This window comes from Gossypium hirsutum, chromosome D13 (genome assembly GCF_007990345.1).
Source record: "Gossypium hirsutum isolate 1008001.06 chromosome D13, Gossypium_hirsutum_v2.1, whole genome shotgun sequence".
In the NCBI taxonomy this organism is placed as follows: domain Eukaryota; kingdom Viridiplantae; phylum Streptophyta; class Magnoliopsida; order Malvales; family Malvaceae; genus Gossypium; species Gossypium hirsutum.
In genome coordinates, this window is record NC_053449.1 from 32365244 (window position 1) to 32384694 (window position 19451).

The 19451-nt window shown below is 36.4% G+C and overlaps 1 non-coding gene across 1 annotated transcript; it reads right to left on the reverse strand.

Annotated features, from left to right (window-relative positions):
- Positions 1-13194: 13194 nt before the first annotated feature.
- Positions 13195-13301, reverse strand: LOC121225804 (small nucleolar RNA R71). The gene has a single exon (XR_005923707.1). It is a non-coding gene; the product is annotated as a small nucleolar RNA R71 (small nucleolar RNA).
- Between the last annotated feature and the right edge of the window lie 6150 nt (positions 13302-19451).

Here is a 19451-nt window from a genome sequence, read left to right on the forward strand (position 1 = left end):
TCCAGCTTATATTGTACTCACTGGCAAGTCCAATTTGTAAGAGTTTTCATTTATTCGTTCTAAGACTTGAAACGGGCCATCTCCTCTTGGAATTACCATGGACCACCTTTGTGCATGGAACCTTTCTTTGCGCATATGAACCCAAACCCAGTCACCCGGATAAAAAACAACGTGCCTTCGCCACTTGTTGGCTTTTTGCACATATTCCTAGGGCCTCTTTTCAATATTGTCCCTCACCTTCTGATGTAGTTGTTTTACATATTCAACCTTACGCTTTCCATCTACATTCACAAGTTGATTAGAAGGTAAAGGAATTAGATCAAGCAACGTTAATGGATTAAAGCCATAAACAATTTCAAAGGGAGAGAGTTTTGTAGCTGAATGAATGGATCGATTGTACGTGAACTCAATGTGAGGTAAACATTCTTTCCATGTCCTTCAATTTTTCTGAATAATTGCTCGGAGTAAAGTAGATAGGATTCGGTTGATGACTTCAGTTTGGCCATCCGTTTATGGGTGGCAGGTTGTGGAAAAAGCAACTTGGGTAAGTTTGTATCAACCGAGACCCGTATGAGAAGCATCACTGTAGACCACATATTCCTTACCAGACTCGGGTTGAATCGATACAGAAGCTGAGTGATACGAGTCTCTAAGGCCCAACCCAAGAACGCGATGGGCTCAAATTACCACAAGGCCCAATAACAAGAGCAAAGGCCCGACAAATGCGTTCCAAATTAAATGAGACCATTCAAGAGTTTGTTAGCAAGGCCTTAGATGCGTACGCGAAAAAACAAGAAAATCAAGATTCACTTTCTTGTTTCCAAGAAAATCAAGAAATCGAATCTTGGCCCAATTTTACTATTTGGAACGATTTCAAGAATCGAGAAAATCAAGATTTCAAATCTTAGAAATCTTAGTCCAAGAAACTGAATCTTGCAGCCAAAGTGCCTTGGATCTCCGTTACGAGCGTCAACGACCCAATTTTGGTAGAAGATGGATCTCGAGCCCAAATTCTTGAAGTGGAGGCCCAATAAGCAAATTCCAGCCCAATCAAGAAATCCATACATACTTAGTTGAAAATCAGGCCAAAAATGTCAAAGGGCCCAATTTGTAGAACTTTTTAATTGTTAATTTAATTTTTAGGCTCTAGGAATAGGATATGTTAAATTCGTCCCAAAACAACCCATGTTTGGCTGAAATTCTCTTATTATTTTATTAATTAGGGTTAATTTTTAAAGTTTTCTAATAAGATTAGGATTAGTTTGTGACCTATATAAGTGATTGCCGGCCACCCCTTGTACTCATTACTCAATACATTAAAATTTCAATTTTGATAAAGTGCAGAATTTTCTTTGGGGTTTTCTCCAAGAATTCTCTCTTGAGCTTTCTTTAGAAGTTGTTTTAGCAATCTTGTGATTGTGGGAGTCATCTTCAACCTTCTTCTTGGCATTGATATTCTTTGGAGGGGAGATTAGAGCCATTTGAAAGGATTTTTGAAATCTTTTGGGATTTCAAGGATTCTTAGTACTTTTCTTTAATTCTTGCTGTTCAATTTATTTTCTTTAATTCTGCTTGTGCCGATTCTTCTTCTAATTCTTTTGCTGTTCTTGTTTGTGTTTTAGCCTGGATTAAACTCCAAGAACTCTTCGTTTAATTGATCTCTTGTTGGCAGCTCCTAAATCGATTCAAGTTTTCCCCAATTTCTAGGGTTTTGTCCCAATTACTATTTCCACGTGTTGGGTGAAATTCGACTGCTGGAATTTGGGCATTCTTGGCCGAATCAATTTGTTGGCCAATTCGCATTCTTTCTATACTTCCAATTTCATTTGAGTCATCTATTCTATTTCTTTGTTTCTTGCTGCTCTTTTAATTGAATTTGGGGATTTAAATTCAAATCTGATTTGGTTTAATCATAATCTTTGATTGTGTTTTCAGATCTGTTCGTTTAGGGCCTTTCATAGGAGTTTCTCGTGTCTTGGCAACTCAATCTTGGTCTGCATGTAACCTTATATCATTTGGTATCAAATTTTGGGCGTTTTCGGTGTTCTTGGTTGATTTCTAAACTGATCTCAATTTTTAAAGCAAAAACAACAGTTTTACACAGAAAAATCTTTCAAAAAAATTCATTTGAGCGGGTAAAGGTTGTCTGATTGATCTAAAATTTTACATACATATTTGTGGCACTGTGGTTGAATATAAAAAAAATTATCCCCACAAAAAAATCAATCAAAAAAGTCAAAAAAATTGAAAAATACGAAATCCAATAAAAATTTTAAAAAAGATTCAGCGGGTTGAGTTTGGTGCCAAAACTTTCCAGATCAAAAATTAAATATTTAAGGACATTCTGGATTTAATTTTGTGATTTTTGGAGATCAGTAACACCTTGAACGAAGTTGTCAAGTTACTCCACAGTTTTTCGGGTTTTCTGGTTTTAGCAATTTTTATTGATTCTTAGCTATAGGTTTTCATTTGTTCGCCTTTATTCTTCCTTTACGTTATCTAACACCTTCTTGTTTCTTGTGTTAGTAGGATTTAAACATGTGCAAAATTCTTCCTCGGTACAACACGAATCAATTGGTGTCTCGTTAGTTTTTGGCATCCTAGTGCAAATTAGGATTCTTTGGTAGTTCGGTTCATACACTCTCTAATAGGTTGATATAAACTCTACTAAAGAACTCACAAGACTGAATTCTACCTAATTGAGAATTTGATTTTTCTTTTTGAGTGATTAACAGTGAGGTTTGCTAACTTTTATTTTTGAATGTTGAGTGTTTATTTTTGCAGGTTTATTTTTTTTGAAAATGTCTAAAGGTGATAATAATGATGACACATTTAAAAAATTCCAACAACAGTTGGAAGAACAGGCTGCTGCACTTCGAGCATTGATTGCTGCCGTCAATGAGGTGCGATTGAATCAAGAGTCTTAATATCGAGACCCAATTAAATAAGATATGGATAATCAGCCTCCTACTCATAGGCGCGGTCCTCGACGTGTCACTAGGACTGATTTTGATGTTCATGATCGTGGACAACCTTCTTTGGCAAAACTGAAGTTCACAATTCCCCAATTTCATGGTAAGAATGATCCAAAAGCTTATTGTGAATGGGAATCTAAGATTGAACTTATGTTTAGGTACTATAAATTTTTGGATGATGAAAAGGTTGCATTAGCAACACTGGAATTTTCAGATTATGCATTAAGTTGGTGGACTCAACTTGGGGTGAATCGTCATCGGAATTATGAAGGTGAGATTTCGACATGGGATGAGTTGAAACAGATTATGGGTAAAAGGTTTATTCCACCTCACTACTATAGAGAGATTAAAACAAAGCTGAGAAGACTTATTCAAGGTAGTAGGAGGGTGGATGAATATTTTAAGGAGATGGAGATGCTCATTCAGAGAGCTAATGTGGAGGAAGATGTGGAAACAACGATTGTTCAGTTTATTGATGGCTTGAACAGACTGATAGCTAATACTTTGAGGCTACAAACTTACATTGATTTGGAAGAAGCAGTTCATAAAGCCATGGAGATCGAGCAACAATTAAAGGAACAGAGGTTTGGTTCCTTCTCTTCTTCACAATATTACCGAGGTAACAATTCCAATTCTAATTTTAAGAGTTCAAAATCACCTTTTGTTACTAATAAATCTTCTTTGAGTAATGGAAGTAAACAATCTGATTGGAAAGAAAGGGGCTCCTGTTAAAAGGCAAACACCTTCTAAGCAGCCCAATTTAGGTGATTCGAGTGTGAAGAGTATTCGTGAGATTGAATGCTTTAAGTGCAAAGGGTGAGGTCATTATAGTAGGGAATGCCCTAACACGAGATTACTTCTTCTGAAAGATAATGGTGAGTACACTTCCGACTCTGATAAAACAGATCCAGATATGCCAGAACTTGTGGATGATAGTGATAATGGCGAAGAGTTGGTCGAACCACCAAAAGAAGGGGACTTTGCTGATTTTCAATGTCTTGTAGTTCACCGAACCCTTAACATCCAGATGAAAGATGATGACAACCAAAGGACCAATATTTTCCATTCTCGATGTTTTATTAAAAGTAACTTATGTTCACTTATTATTGATAGTGGGCGTTGCTCGAATGTAGTGAGTAGCTATTTAGTGGATTCTTTAAAGTTGCCTTGTACCAAGCACCCTAAGCCATATCACCTTCAGTGGCTTAACGAATGTTCTAAAGTTAAAGTTACGAAACAGTCCTTGGTCACTTTTACGCTCGACAATTATGAGGATGAAGTATGGTGTGATGTGGTCCCAATGCATGCGGCAGACTTGCTCCTTGGACGACCTTGGCAATTTGATCGTGATGTTACACACCAAGGTAAGCTTAATCGATACTCCCTTATGTTTAAAGGTATGAAATTCACGTTTGCTCCTTTAAATCCCACTGATGTATACAAAGATCAATTGAATATGATGAAATTTTGTGAGGGGGTAAGGGAGAAAGGGCAAGTACAAAAGACAGAGAGAAAAGAGGCTAGTATTAAAAAAAGTCAAAATTTAAAAAGCCTAAAGGTGAGTGAATCCACAAGTGGTAAAATGAGCGGAAAAATTTTTTTGGCAACAAAAAAAGATGTGAGGAGAGCCCTACTCAATAAACAGCCTTGTATCCTTGTAAAGTTTAGGCAAAATTATTTATCTTTATCTAACATTGACGAAAATTTTCCTAGTGTGTTTCAGTCTCTTTTACAGGATTATGAGGATGTTTTTAGTGAGGCCCCAAAATGGTTACCACCTTTAAGAGGGATAGAGCATCAAATTGACTTAGTACCTGGAGCTTCAATACGAAATCGACCAGCCTATAGGTGCAATCCCGATGAGACAAAGGAATTGCAAAGGCAAGTTGAGGAATTACTAGACAAAGGGTACATTCGTGAGAGCCTAAGCCCTTGTGCCGTTCTTGTCTTATTAGTACCAAAGAAAGATGGTACGTATCGAATGTGTGTTGATTGCCACCCAATCAACAAAATAATGATAAAGTATCGACACCCAATTCCTAGACTTGATGATATGCTTGATGAATTACATGGTTCAGTCATATTTACTAAAATTGATTTAAAAAGCGGTTATCATCAAATTCGAATGAGGGAAGGGGATGAATGGAAAACAGCCTTTAAAACAAAATTTTGATTGTATGAATGGTTAGTTATGCCTTTCGGCCTTACTAATGCACCTAGTACATTTATGAGATTAATGAATCATGTTTTAAGGTTTCACTTGGGTAAATTTGTAGTGGTTTATTTTGATGATATCTTAATTTATTCCAAGACATTAGATGATCATGTTGTCCATGTTAAAACCGTTTTGGATATTCTGCGAGCTGAAAAATTATTTGCCAACCTTTGTAAATGCACATTCTGTTGTGATAAACTAATATTCTTAGGTTTCATAGTTACTGCTCAAGTTATTCATGTCGACGAGGACAAAGTGAAGGCAATTAAGGAGTGGCCGACTCCTAAATCGGTAACTGAGGTGAGATCTTTCCATGGTTTAGCTAGTTTTTATAGACGATTTGTGAAAGATTTCTCTACTATTTCTGCCCCATTGACAGAGGTTATAAAGAAATCAGTGGGTTTCAAATGGGGTGAAACCCAAGAAAAAGCTTTTCAAACCCTGAAAGATACGTTATGTTCTGCTCCTCTTCTTAAATTACCTGATTTTTCTAATACTTTTGAGCTTGAGTGTGATGCTTCAGGAATTGGAATTGGCGCCATTTTAATGCAAGATAAGCAATCTATTGCTTATTTTAGTGAGAAATTGAATGGTGCACAGTTAAACTACTCGACTTATGACAAAGAACTATTAGCGTTAGTTCGTGCACTTCAAGTATGGCAACATTACTTACTACCCAATGAGTTTGTCATACATACAGATCATGAATCCCTTAAATGGTTAAAGGGACAAGGTAAATTGAGTAAACGACATGCCCGATGGGTAAAATTCATTGAAACATTTCCTTATGTAATACAATATAAAACAGGTAAAGATAATGTAGTTGCAGATGCTTTGTCTAGACGATATGCTTTAATAACTACATTGAATGCTAAAGTCTTAGGGTTCGAACATATTAAGGAACTATATGATGATGATGCTGATTTCGGCCATATCTATAAGAATTGTGGACATACTGCTTTTGATAAATTTTATCTTGTAGATGGCTTTCTTTTTTGTATAAACACTTTATGCATACCAAAGTGTTCTATGAGAGACTTATTGATTCATGAAGCCCATAGTGGGGGTTTAATGAGACATTTTGGAGTGGCCAAAACACTAGACATCTTGCAAGAACACTTCCATTAGCCACATATGAAGAAGGATGTCGAAAAGGTATGTTCCAAGTGCATTACATGCAAACAAGCAAAATCTAAGGTAATGCCTCATGGCCTTTACACTCCTCTACCGATTCCTACTTCACCTTGGGTAGATTTATCCATGGATTTTATTTTAGGTTTGCCTCGAACTAAGAAAGGAAGAGATAGTATATTTGTTATTGTTCACAGGTTTTCAAAGATGTTACATTTTATTCCTTGTTACAAAACAGATGATGCTACACATGTGGCAGACTTATTCTTTAAAGAAGTAGTAAGACTTCACGGCATCCCCAAAACAATTGTTTCTAATAGAGATGTCAAATTCCTTAGCCACTTTTGGAAAGTATTGTGCGGTAAGCTTGGCACTAAATTACTTTATTCTACTACATGTCACCCCCAAACTGATGGCCAAACTGAAGTAGTTAATCGAATCTTAGGGTCTTTATTGCGATCTGTTGTGGGAAAGAACATTAGAAATTGGGAAGAATTTCTACCATTTGTTGAATTTGCATATAATAGATTTATTCATTCTACAACTAGTTATTCTCCATTTAAACTCGTTTATGGTTTTAACCCACTAACAGTACTTGATCTTGTGCCATTACCTCTTGAACACATTATTAATTTAGATGGAGAACAGAAAGCTGAGTTGGTGAAATCCCTACATGAGAAGGCTAGGCAACGAATAGCCAAAACAAATGAAGCCAACACCAACAAAGCAAACAAGGGGCGCAAATGGGTTGTACTAAAACCCGGAGATTGGGTTTCAGTCCATTTGAGAAAAGAACGATTTCCTACAAAAAGGAAGACTAAATTGGACCCAAGGGGCGATGGGCCTTTCCAAGTACTTGAGCGGATCAACGATAATGCATATAAAATTGATCTACCTGGTGAGTACAATGTAAGTTTTACTTTTAATGTGGCTGACTTGTCCCCATTTTATTTTTTAGATTCGAGGTCGAATCTTTTTGAGGAGGGGGGAATGATACGAGTCTCCAAGGCCCAACCCAAGAACGCGATGGGCTCAAATTACCACAAGGCCTAATAACGAGAGCAAAGGCCTTAGATGCGTACGCTAAAGAACAAGAAAATCAAGATTCACTTTCTTGTTTTCAAGAAAATCAAGAAACTGAATCTTGGCCCAATTTTGCTGTTTGGAGCGATTTCAAGAATCGAGAAAATCAAGATTTCAAATCTTAGAAATCTTGGTCCAAGAAACCGAATCTTGCAGCCAAAGCGCGTTGGATCTCCGTTACGAGTGTCAACGACCCAATTTTGGTAGAAGATGGATCACGAGCCCAAATTCTTGAAGGCGAGGCCCAATAAGCAAATTTCAGCCCAATCAAGAAATCCATACATACTTAGTTGAAAATTAGGCCAAAAATGTCAAAGGGTCCAATTTGTAGAACTTTTTAATTGTTAATTTAATTTTTAGGCTCTAGGAATAGGATATGTTAAATTCGGCCCAAAACAGCCCATGTTTGGCCGAAATTCTCTTATTATTTTATTAATTAAGGTTAATTTTTAAAGTTTTCTAATAAGATTAGGATTAGTTTGTGGCCTATATAAGTGATGGCCGGCCACCCCTTGTACTCATTACTCAATACATTAAAATTTCAGTTTTGATAAAGTGCAGAATTTTCTTTGGGGTTTTCTCCAAGAATTCTCTCTTGAGCTTTCTTTAGAAGTTGTTTTAGCAATCTTGTGATTGTGGGAGCCATCTTCAACCTTCTTCTTGCCATTGATATTCTTTGGACGGGAGATTAGAGCCGTTTGAAATGATTTGTGAAATCTTTCAGGATTTCAAGGATTCTTAGGACTTTTCTTTAATTCTTGCTGTTCAATTTATTTTCTTTAATTCTGCTTGTTCCGATTCTTCTTCTAATTCTTTTGCTGTTCTTGTTTGTGTTTCAGCCTTGATTAAACTCCAAGAACTCTTCGTTTAATTGATCTCTTGTTGGCAGTTCCTAAATCGATTCAAGTTTTCCCCAATTTCTAGGGTTTTACCGATTGTTATTTCCACGTGTTGGGTGAAATTCGGCTGCTAGAATTTGGGCATTCTTAGCCGAATCAATTTGTTGGCCGATTTGCATTCTTTCTATACTTCCAATTTCGTTTGAGTCATCTATTCTATTTATTTGTTTCTTGCTGCTCTTTTAATTGAATTTGGGGATTTAAATTCAAATCTGATTCGGTTTAATCTTAATCTTTGATTGTGTTTTCAGATCTGTTCGTTTAGGGCCTTTCATAGGAGTTTCTCGTGTCTTGGCAACTCGATCTTGGTCCGCGCGCAACCTTATATCACTGAGTTTTCATAGCCTTAAGGTTCTTGAAGCTAGATTGTTGTTCCTTCGTCCATTTAAATGATGCACCCTTTCTCAACAACTTCGCCATCCGTTCAACAATCAAGGAGAATCCCTCAACAAACCTTGAATAATACTTAGAAGTTCTGAGAAAACTTCAAATCTCACTAACATTCTTAGGTTGCTTCCAATCCAGAATAGTCTTAATCTTCTTGGGATCAACTCGGATACCCTCGATAGAGACCATATGGCCCAGAAACATTACTTTTCGGAGCCAAAATTCACATTTACTGAATTTTGCAAACAACTGTTTCTCACATAAGATATGAAGGACTAACCTGAGATGCTCCTCATGCTACAACTTAGGCTTGGAGAAGATTAGAATTTTGTCGATGATGACTACCACAAACTGATCGAAATAACCTGAGATGCTCCATATCTAGTCCTAAAGGACATTTTCAAAATATTCACCTCTTTTACTTGTAACTAATAATAACCAAACCTCAGATCAATCATAGAGAAAAAAGTGGCACCGCTAACTTGATCAAAAAGGTCATCAATCCTTGCCAAAGGGTACTTATTCTTTAGAGTCAGCTTGTTAAACTGATGATAATCAATGCAAAGCCTCATTAACCCATCTTTCTACTTTACGAATAACACTAGAGCTCCCCATGGCAATAGACTCGACCCATCTTGGCATTTTGAGCACTTTAAGCTCCTACAGTGTCATGCGATAGGGCACAATTGACATTGATGATGTCCCAAGTTGCAACTCAATTCTGAATTCAACCTCACAATCTGGAGGTAAACCAGGAAACTCTTCTGGAAAGACGTCGGGAGATTCCTTTACCACGCGGATATTCTCCAACATTGTACTATCCATCTTTGTATCTAGAATGTATACTAAATACGCCTCACACCTTTTACAAATCAAAATATCCGCTACCAAGGTAGATATCACATTTGATAAGTAATTCTGTCACTTTCCAATTATAATTATTTCACTTTCCTCTGAAGTTCTTATGCTGACCCGCTTCGTATCACAATCAAGGCTAACCCAGTGCTCACTCAACCAGTCCATGCCTAGAATGAGGTCAAATTCTCCAAAAGGAAACTCTATTAGATTAGCAAGAAATAATTTGACTTGGACTTGCAATAGACACCTCTTATTTTTTTTCCCAAGCACTAATTGTCCTAGGGGACTAAGGACAGTTACATCACTTACGGTTTCCTTTACCCAAATTCTCAGGTTATCATCCATTTTACATGACACATATGAGAGGGTAGATCCAATGACAATTAATGCAAAATAAATAATAGCATTAATGGTAAAAGTACTTGCTATTATATCAGCTGCATCTCGATCCTCTCTACGTCTAGCCACATACATAATCATTGGTTGTCTCACATCTGCCTGAGTAGCACCCTGTCCCAATGCTCGCTACCTTTGTACGACATTACCATCACAGTTCTTGCCCTGATCCCCACGGGGCTCCCAACCAAATCTCTAATTTGGGGCTTGTTTCTATCCTTGTGCTTGCATCTGATCATTAAGCTATGGACAGACTTGAATCTTATAGTCCAGTGACCCACACTTTAAACATGCTCCCATACTCTTCGAATAGTCTCCTGAATGCCACTTCCTAATGTGGCACAGTGTTGAATTCTACCTTCTACAGTAGTAACATTTTGATAAGGTTGATCGTCCCTAGCTCGCTTAATTGGGCGTGAAACCTGAACTTTAGGGCCCAATTCTCTCTTTGTATGGACTCTAGTCTTCTCCTTCCTCTTCACTCAATACACCTAACTTCCTTATAGGATTTTGCTTTCTCCACCAAAGTTTTGAAAACCCTCTCTTATAGTGGAGCTACTTTCACCATCAACTCTGACCTTAGCTCAAACTCAAATCGAGTGCATTTACCTTATTCCTCGGCTACCATACCAGGAGCATAACGGCTAAGGCTAAAAAACTTAGCCTCATAATTGACCACTAACATTTCTTCCTGTCTCAGCAAAATGATTTCCAGTCTTCTAGCCTAAATGTATCTTACACCCACATACATCTTCTAGAAAGGATCTAGTAAATAATCCCATGTCAATCGTTCGGCTTGGGTACTTGGAAACATGAAAATTTATGTGTTTTTACATGCACTTTTTAACTTAAAATCATGTTATTTCGGTTAAATTCTTGTGGAAAATAACTAAATATTATAAAATAATTAAATTATGTTAAAAATATGAACATGATGAATTTTAATTAATTTTATAGTTAATTTTGATTAATTTTGACTATTTTTGATAGATTCGCACAAAGGGCGAAAATTGGCTCGACAAACAATGGTCGAAGAATAAAACCAAAAGCAATTTGAAGCATCGAGGAAAATTTATTTCCAGCCTTAGATGGTCCAAAAATGTGTATTAATTCATAATATAATTAATTTTAATTTATTCCCAATTTAATTTGGGCTAAATAAACTATTATTAATTAATTATGGGAAAAAAGGGTCCAGTTGAACCGCATTGGTTGAACCGAATCTAGTGAGCCGAACCAGTAACCAATTAGGCTACCTAGAATCATCCATATGCTGACCCAAATCAGAATTTTAGCTTACTAAATAAGCTTGCAAAGAAGCCCTTGAAGAACTTTCAACCTTGCATTCAAACCCCTTCAAAAAATATGGCTTTATGGATTTGCCCCAGGCAATTTTTAGCAAAGTTAAATCTCTCAAATTTACTATTTTTAGCAGCCAGAATCAGCTATAAAAGCCACCCCTTTCTGATCATTTAACTCATCCCTCACTCGCTCATTCTCTCTTCTCCTCTCTTATTTTCTCTCAACTTTTCCTTCCCATTTTCCCTTTTGTTCAAGTATTGATTTCTTCTCTTGGGAAAGAGATCCTCATCAGCCATTGTTGATCAGTAATTAAAGTGTTCATGAGCCACCTTGATAGCCAAGGACAACGGAGAACGAAGAACGAAGAACTCAGTCAAGCCACGGAGAAACACCAGATTTGCTTCTTGTTCCCTATCTCTTTAAATTTCGTTGTTGTTTCGACAAAAATGTTTATGAATATTTATGCTACAGAAATGGTTATTTTAATCAATCTAGTTTAATTTAATCTGTGTTGGGTTGATTACATTTTGCCTACTTGAATTATTGAAATTGTGTTTGTGCTGTTATAGGCCTCGGTAAGATGCTTGATTAAGTAAAAACATGCCTAAGTTATTCTTGCAAAATTAATTGCTAGATAGCTAATGAATTAATTATTAAATTGTCTTGAAATTGTAATTAGTGAACACAATACTTAATCATTGCATGTCTATTCTTCTAAGGTAGCTGAAGTTAATTTAGCATTGTATTTGGTGATACATATACCTTGCATAACTTGAAAGATTATTAAACTGTTTCAAGGTAGAAATACTCTGTTACCTCACTTGATCTTTTATATGCTTGTGAAGATTGATTAATCGCTTGGATTGACATTGAAAAATCTTCAAGAGATTGATTAATTAAATAAATATGTATAAGCAGTAGTTAGCAAATTACTGAGTTGCCGTGAATTTGTTCGTAGCAGTATAAACATAAGTTTAATAATTCTAAGTTAAAGGAATGTAATTAATCCAACACAATTATATTATCTTGATTAAACCTTATTTGAAATCGTGCATTAGAACCTTTTTATTTTTTTTTTATTTTTTACTTTGTTTTTAACCCTTAGTTTTTAATCATCTTTAAACCAAAATATTTTTCATCACCAAAGTGTTTTAACATTAATTTCATAAATATTCTTTTTTACAGTCCCTGTGGGTACGATAACTCGACATTTACTTGTCACTTTATTACTTGATGCGATTGTGTACACTTGCACATTTTCTTCGTTCTAAGTTTTTGGCGCCGTTCCCTGGGACTGTTTTTTAAAAAAAACCATTATTTGTGAATCTGTTTTTACATTTTGGTTTATTTATTTTCCTGTTTAAATCTTTACTTAATCTTTCTGTGATTATTTCAAGTATTTACGAGTATTGACCAGATTATCAACTTACTCCGTGTGGACCCTGAAATTGAATAAACCTTTCGACAGCGAAGAAGACAAGCGAACCACAGAAGGACTAAAAAGATAAACTTTGAGAATATGAATCAAGGAAATGGAGCAAACCTTGCTCAGAATCCTATCCTTATTGCTGATGATAGGGATAAAGCTTTACGATAGTATGCCATGCCAATATTTAACAATCTTAATCCAGGTATTAGGAGACTTGAAATTGGGGCACAACAATTCGAGCTACAGCCAGTCATGTTCCAGATGCTTCAGACTGCGGGCCAATTCAGTGAAATGCCTACTGAAGATCCTTATCTTCACGTAAGACTATTTATGGAAGTGAGCGATTCTTTCATGTTAGCCAGAGTACCCGAAGATGCATTATGACTGAAGTTGTTCCCATATTCGCTAAGGGATAGAGCTCATGCCTGGTTGAACTTATTGCCACTGAACTCTATTTCTACATGGAAAAAGTTAGTCGAGAGATTCCTCATTAAGTATTTCTCGTCCAGCAAGAATGCCAAGTTGAGGAATGAGATCACTGCCTTCCAACAAATGGATGAGGAGTCCCTGTATGAGGCATGGGAAAGGTAGAAAGAGTTATTACGAAAGTGCCCTCATCATGGAATCCCACATTGCATTCAACTTGAGACATTCTATAATGGTCTCAATACTCACACGAGGATGGTAGTGGACGCCTCTGCTAATGGTGCTCTCCTTTCTAAGTTTTATAATAAGGCTTATGAAATTATTGAGAGGACTGCTAGTAACAATTATCAATGGCCAACCAATCAAGTAGCACTAGGAAGACGAGTCGCTGGAATACATGAAGTGGACACTCTCACTTCACTCGCATCTCAGGTATCTTCAATATCTTCAATGCTTAAGAATTTTACCACTAATGGGTCTAATAGTTTTTCAGCCTAACCACCTAACCAATTTGAGAATATAGCCTGTGTGTATTGTGGGGAAGGACATTTGTTTGAAGAATGTCAATCGAACCCTGAATCTGTATATTACATGGGTAACCAAAACCAAAACCCAGGGAGGCAAGAATTGCAATCCAACTTTTATAACTCATCTTGGCGAAATCACCCGAATTTTTCTTGGAGTAACTAAGGGGCTGGAACCAGTAACACTTACGCCCAACCTAGACCAACTCAGCCGCCAAGTTTCCCCTAACAAGTTTAAAAACCAACCCAAGTGGAACCATCCAATAGCTTAGAGAATCTATTGAAGGAATACATGGCAAAAAACGACGCCACTCTATGGAATTTGGAGAATCAAGTGGGCCAGTTGGCTACTAAACTCAAGAACCGACCACAAGGTGCTCTACCTAGTGACACGGTGAATCAAAAAAACTGGGGAAGGAACATTGTATAGCATTGACATTGAGGAGCAGAAAGACAGTAAAGCCCAACACTGTCGAAGTTGAAAATGAGCCAACTAATGCTCAAGATTCAAAAGAAGTTCAACCAAGTATTGAAATTTTAGTTTCACTAGAACCAAAATCTGCAAAACCAGACAAAGTAACCTTAAGACCAGCTAATTCTGATCAACTAACAATGTCGTTAGATGCAGAATTGCCGCCAAAGAAGAATCAACCAGAATCAGTCCCAGTAATGAAACCACCACCACCTTACCCTAAAAGACTTTAGAAATAGAAGTAGGAGATTCAATTCAAGAAGTTCCTTGACGTACTCAAGCAACTTCACATCAACATCCCGTTGGTTGAAGCACTTGAGCAAATGCCGAACTACTTCAAGTTCATGAAAGATATCTTGTCTAAGAAACGAAGACTTGGAGAATTTGAGATGGTAGCTCTGACAAACGGATGCAGTGCATATCTTCAAGACAAACTACCCCCAAAATTGAATGATCCTGGATGTTACCATACCGTGCAACATTGGAGCAACATATTGTGGTAAGGCATTATGTAACTTAGGTTCAAGTATCAACTTGATGCCTATGTCATTATTTAGGAAGTTAGGGATAGGAGAAGTTAGACCAACTACAGTTACACTTCAACTAGCAAATCAATCCTTAGCACATCTAAAAGGAAATATTGAGGACATATTGGTACGTGTAGATAAGTTTATCTTTCCTGCTGACTTTGTAATTCTAGATATTGAAGTAGACAAAGAAGTACCAATCATCCTAGGAAGGTCGTTCCTAGCAACTTGAAAGACCCTTATTGATGTCCAGAAGGGCGAGCTCACTATACTTGTTCAGGATGATCAGGTAACATTCAACATCTTTAAGTCTATGCCATTTCCTGACACAATGGATCATTGTTCTGCAGTGTCTGATTTAGAGGATTTAATAGTTGAGAAGCAACTCAACTGTGTTGAGGATCCACTAGAAATTATTTTCACATTGAATCCTCCAAATGATGAAGAGGAGGATGAATACTTAGCTTTTCTAGAAGCTAATCAAAGGGGATTTAATCCACAATCCCGTTTGAAATCTTTGGAGTTAGAAAAGAGGCATTATTCCCAACCAAAAGCATCGATCGAGGAGCCACCTAAACTAGAACTCAAGGTATTACCTTCTCATTTAAAATACGTTTATTTCGGTAACGCTTCTACTCTGCCTGTGATTGTTTCAGCAGAATTGACCACTAGTCAATAAGAGAAACTTATCTTAGTTCTGAAACAATTCAAGAAGGCCATCGGATGGACCATAGTCGATATTCGCAGTTTTAGTCCATTTATATGCATGCACAAGATTATCCTGGAAGATGCCAAAAAAGGGACGTTCGATGGACAACGGAGATTGAACCCCATGATGAAGGACGTAGTAAAAAAGAGATCATCAAGTGGTTAGATGCGAGTATCATCTATCCCATCTCAGACAGTTCATGGGTAAGCTCGGTCTAGTGCGTGCCAAAAAAAAGAGGTATCAAAGTCGTAGAGAATGAGAATAATGAGTTGATACTGACTAGAACGGTTACGGGATGGAGAATTTGCATCGATTACCGAAAGCTGAACAAGGCGACTACGAAATATCACTTTCCATTATTGTGCTTAGACCAAATGCTGGATAGACTCGTAGGATGAGTTACTACTATTTTCTCAATGGATACTCATGGTATAATTAGATTACAGTAGCACCGGAAGATCAACACAAAATGACATTCACCTGCCCGTATGGTACATTTGCATTTAGATGCATGCCATTTAGTTTACGTAATGCACCTGCTACATTTCAAAGTTGTATGATGTCTATTTTTACTAACATGGTTGAGAAATATTTTGAAGTTTTTATGGATGATTTTTCAATATTCGGAGATACTTATGATGATTGTTGAGCCAATTTAACTAAGGTACTAAAGCAATGCGAAGAAATGAATCTCGTACTCAACTGGGAAAAGTGTCATTTTATGGTATGAGAAGGAGTTGTTCTAGGGCATCAGATAACGAGACATGGGATAGAGGTAGACAAAGAAAAGGTAGACACTATTGAGAAACTCCCACCTCCAATATCTGTAAAGGGTGTTAGGAGCTTTTTTGGCCACCCTGGTTTTTATCAAAGATTTATCAAGGACTTCTCCAAAGTTACTCAACCCTTATGCAAATTATTGGAACAGGACTCTATGTTCAAGTTTGATGGGGAATCCTTAAAAGCCTTCAACAATTTGAAGAGTCGATTAGTCACGGCACCCATAATCATCACACCAGATTGGGATTTGCCATTCGAATTGATGTGTGACGCAAGTGAATTCGCAATTGGAGCTGTCTTGGGCCAACGAAGGAACAAAGCTTTTCATCGCATCTACTACGCAAGTCGAACCCTAACAGGAGCTCAACTGAATTATACGGTAATAGAAAAGAGTTACTTGCTATTGTGTTTACTTTCGACAAGTTTCGATCTTATCTGGTTGGTACCAAAGTGATTATCTATATAGACCACTCGACAATTAAGTGTTTACTTGCGAAGAAAGACACTAAGCCGAGGTTGATCCGATAGGTACTTCTACTTTAAGAGTTCGATCTAGAAATTCAAGATCTAAAGGAAGTCGAAAATCAAGTAGCAGATCACTTGTCCAGATTAAAGCCACAAGAAGGGAATTCTCCTCTTATACCAATTCAGGAGAAGTTGCCAGATGAACATATCCTGAAGGTAAATCATGTCTATAATACCCTTTGGTTTGCTAATATTGCTAACTATTTAGCTTGTGGTTTGATGCCAATTGATAAGACGTATCAACAAAGGAAACAATTTCTTCATGGTCTGAAGTACTATTTCAAGGAAGAGCCATATGTGTTTAAAAAGTGTGCAGATTAGATGATTAGGAGATGCGTGGTAGAAGATGAAATACCGAAGATTTATACCACTGTCACCTAGTTCCATGTGGGGGACACTTTAGAGGTACCCGTACAGTAGCCAAAGTATTGTAAGCCAGATTCTTTTGGCCGACATTATTCAAGGATGTATATGCTTACGTGAAGAGCTGTGATCAATGTCAAAGGGTTGGAAATGTCATCAACAGAAATGAGATGCCTCGAACAAACATCATTGAGGTAGAATTGTTCGATGTATGGTGTATTGACTTTCTTGGTCATTTTGCTCCGTCTTGTAGTCACAAGTACATACTAGTAGCAGTGGATTATGTGTTTAAATGGCTCGAGGCTGAGGCATATCCGACAAACATAGCTAAGGTTGTGATGAATTTTTTGCAGAAGCATGTGTTCACAAGGTTTGGAACCCCAAGTGCTACATCAGTGATGAAGGATCCCATTTTGTGAACAAGTGGTTAAAATGGTTATTAGACAAGCACGGAGTGAAACACAAGGTTGCAACAGCTTACCATCCGCAGACAAATGGGCAAGCTAAACTAGCAAATAAGGAGTTCAAAGGCATACTTGAGAAGGTAGTCTGCCTGAACCGACGAGATTGGTCCACAAGATTAGATGATGCTTTATGGGCTTACAGAACAGCATACAAGACACCGTTAGGGATGTCACCCTATAGGTTGGTCTTTGGGAAATCCTGCCATCTACCATTGTAGTTAGAGCACAAAGCTTACTGGGCTCTTCAACAACTTAATTGGGATCCTAAGCTTGCGAAAGAGAAACAGATGTTCCAACTCAATGAGTTAGAAGAGTTCCGAATGTTCTCATATGAAAATCCCAAATTACTTAAGAAAAGACTCAAGAAATGGCATGACAACCACATTTGAGTTCGAGAATTTGAAGCAAGTCAGCAAGTCTAGTTATTCAATTCCAGATTGAAGCTCTTTCCAGGTAAGCTAAAATCACGTTGGTCCAGTCCATTTATGATTCACCAAGTCTATCCATATAGAGTTGTTGAACTCCAAGGTAAGGGAGGTAATTTCTGAGTTAATACTCAGCGCTTGAAACATTATTGGGGAGATAAAATTGAACAGGATAAATCTCGTTCCTTTTATCAGATATTTAATTTTTCGTTTTTCTTTTTGAATAAATGATTTAGGGTATATTTTTGGGTAAAGTATGTTTAAATAAATTCTGTCTAGGAGATTCAAACTTAAGCGGGACCATTTGTAACCCGTCCAATCTTTCCTGGGAATTTATTTTGACATAAATTTCTAAGAAATTATCCCCTAAATGGAAAAATAAATTTTTAGTTTCAAATAAAAGGGTCAATTTTGGTCCAAGTTTTAATTTGCAACACAATTTTAAATTTTCATTAAGTATAGGGACTTAATTGAATTATTTTTAAAATTTAGTCGCTCTTTTCATAAATAATAAAAAAACTAGGTGCCTTTCTTTGTGAATATTTTCAAAAAGCATCTAGAATAAATATCTTTAATATTATTAATAATTTGATAAAATTTAATATATAATTATATTATTTATAATTTATATATTAATTTTATCAACTTAGCTTAGAATTAGGATTAATTAGGAATTTTTTATTTCTGCACAATAAAATAAGAGATGGGAATCAAAAGTAAATATGGACAAGTAGTAAAGTCTAAAGTGTGGCAATAGGTATATACATGTCTAGGATTGGATCTAGGAAGAGCTTGGTACTTAAGCAGTCAAATTGACTCACCTCCTCTTTTCTGGAATCCTACCTGGTGTATGGTATCTATTCACTTTAAACAATGAGAACCTTGTTCATTTTAAGTTAAGGGGACCGAAAATTGAAATTATTTCCACTCAGAATAATTTTTTATAATTATGAATATGATATATTTTTGTTCAATAAATTTGAATTTTGTTAAGTATGCTAAATTTAAGTATGAATAAAGTTTGATTATTTCAATAAATTGTTATGTTAGCTTAATAATAACATGAAATGTATTTCTAATAAAGCATGCAAATCATACCATAAAATTTTAGTTCTTTAGGAAAGTTAGGCATGCATGAAAGTTTAAGTCTTTAGAATTCACTTAGTAGTTTCTTGAGGTGAAATCCTAGGAAGCATGGAACATTGAAAATGATTTAGGCAACTGTTGTTTGGACCGTTTGAGCCTTCCAAGCCAACCATGATGAAATTTTTATCCTTTGAAACCCAACTTTGACTTTATGGCCTAATTTTATTTGAACGCTTACAAAGTTAGCCGTCACTTTTCTTAATTATCTTAAAAATGTCCCAAACACTAGACTCAGTACTATTCAGAGTATTCTTTGAAAATAAGTTTGGGGGAGTTGCAAAGAAGTATGAAATGCTCTAAAAATTATAGTACATGCAGTAAAATACTCGAAAAAAAAGCATATGTACTTGAAGTAAATTGCACTAAAGAGCATGTGAAAAAGAAATAAAAGTTGATGTATTGAAGGTAATTATTT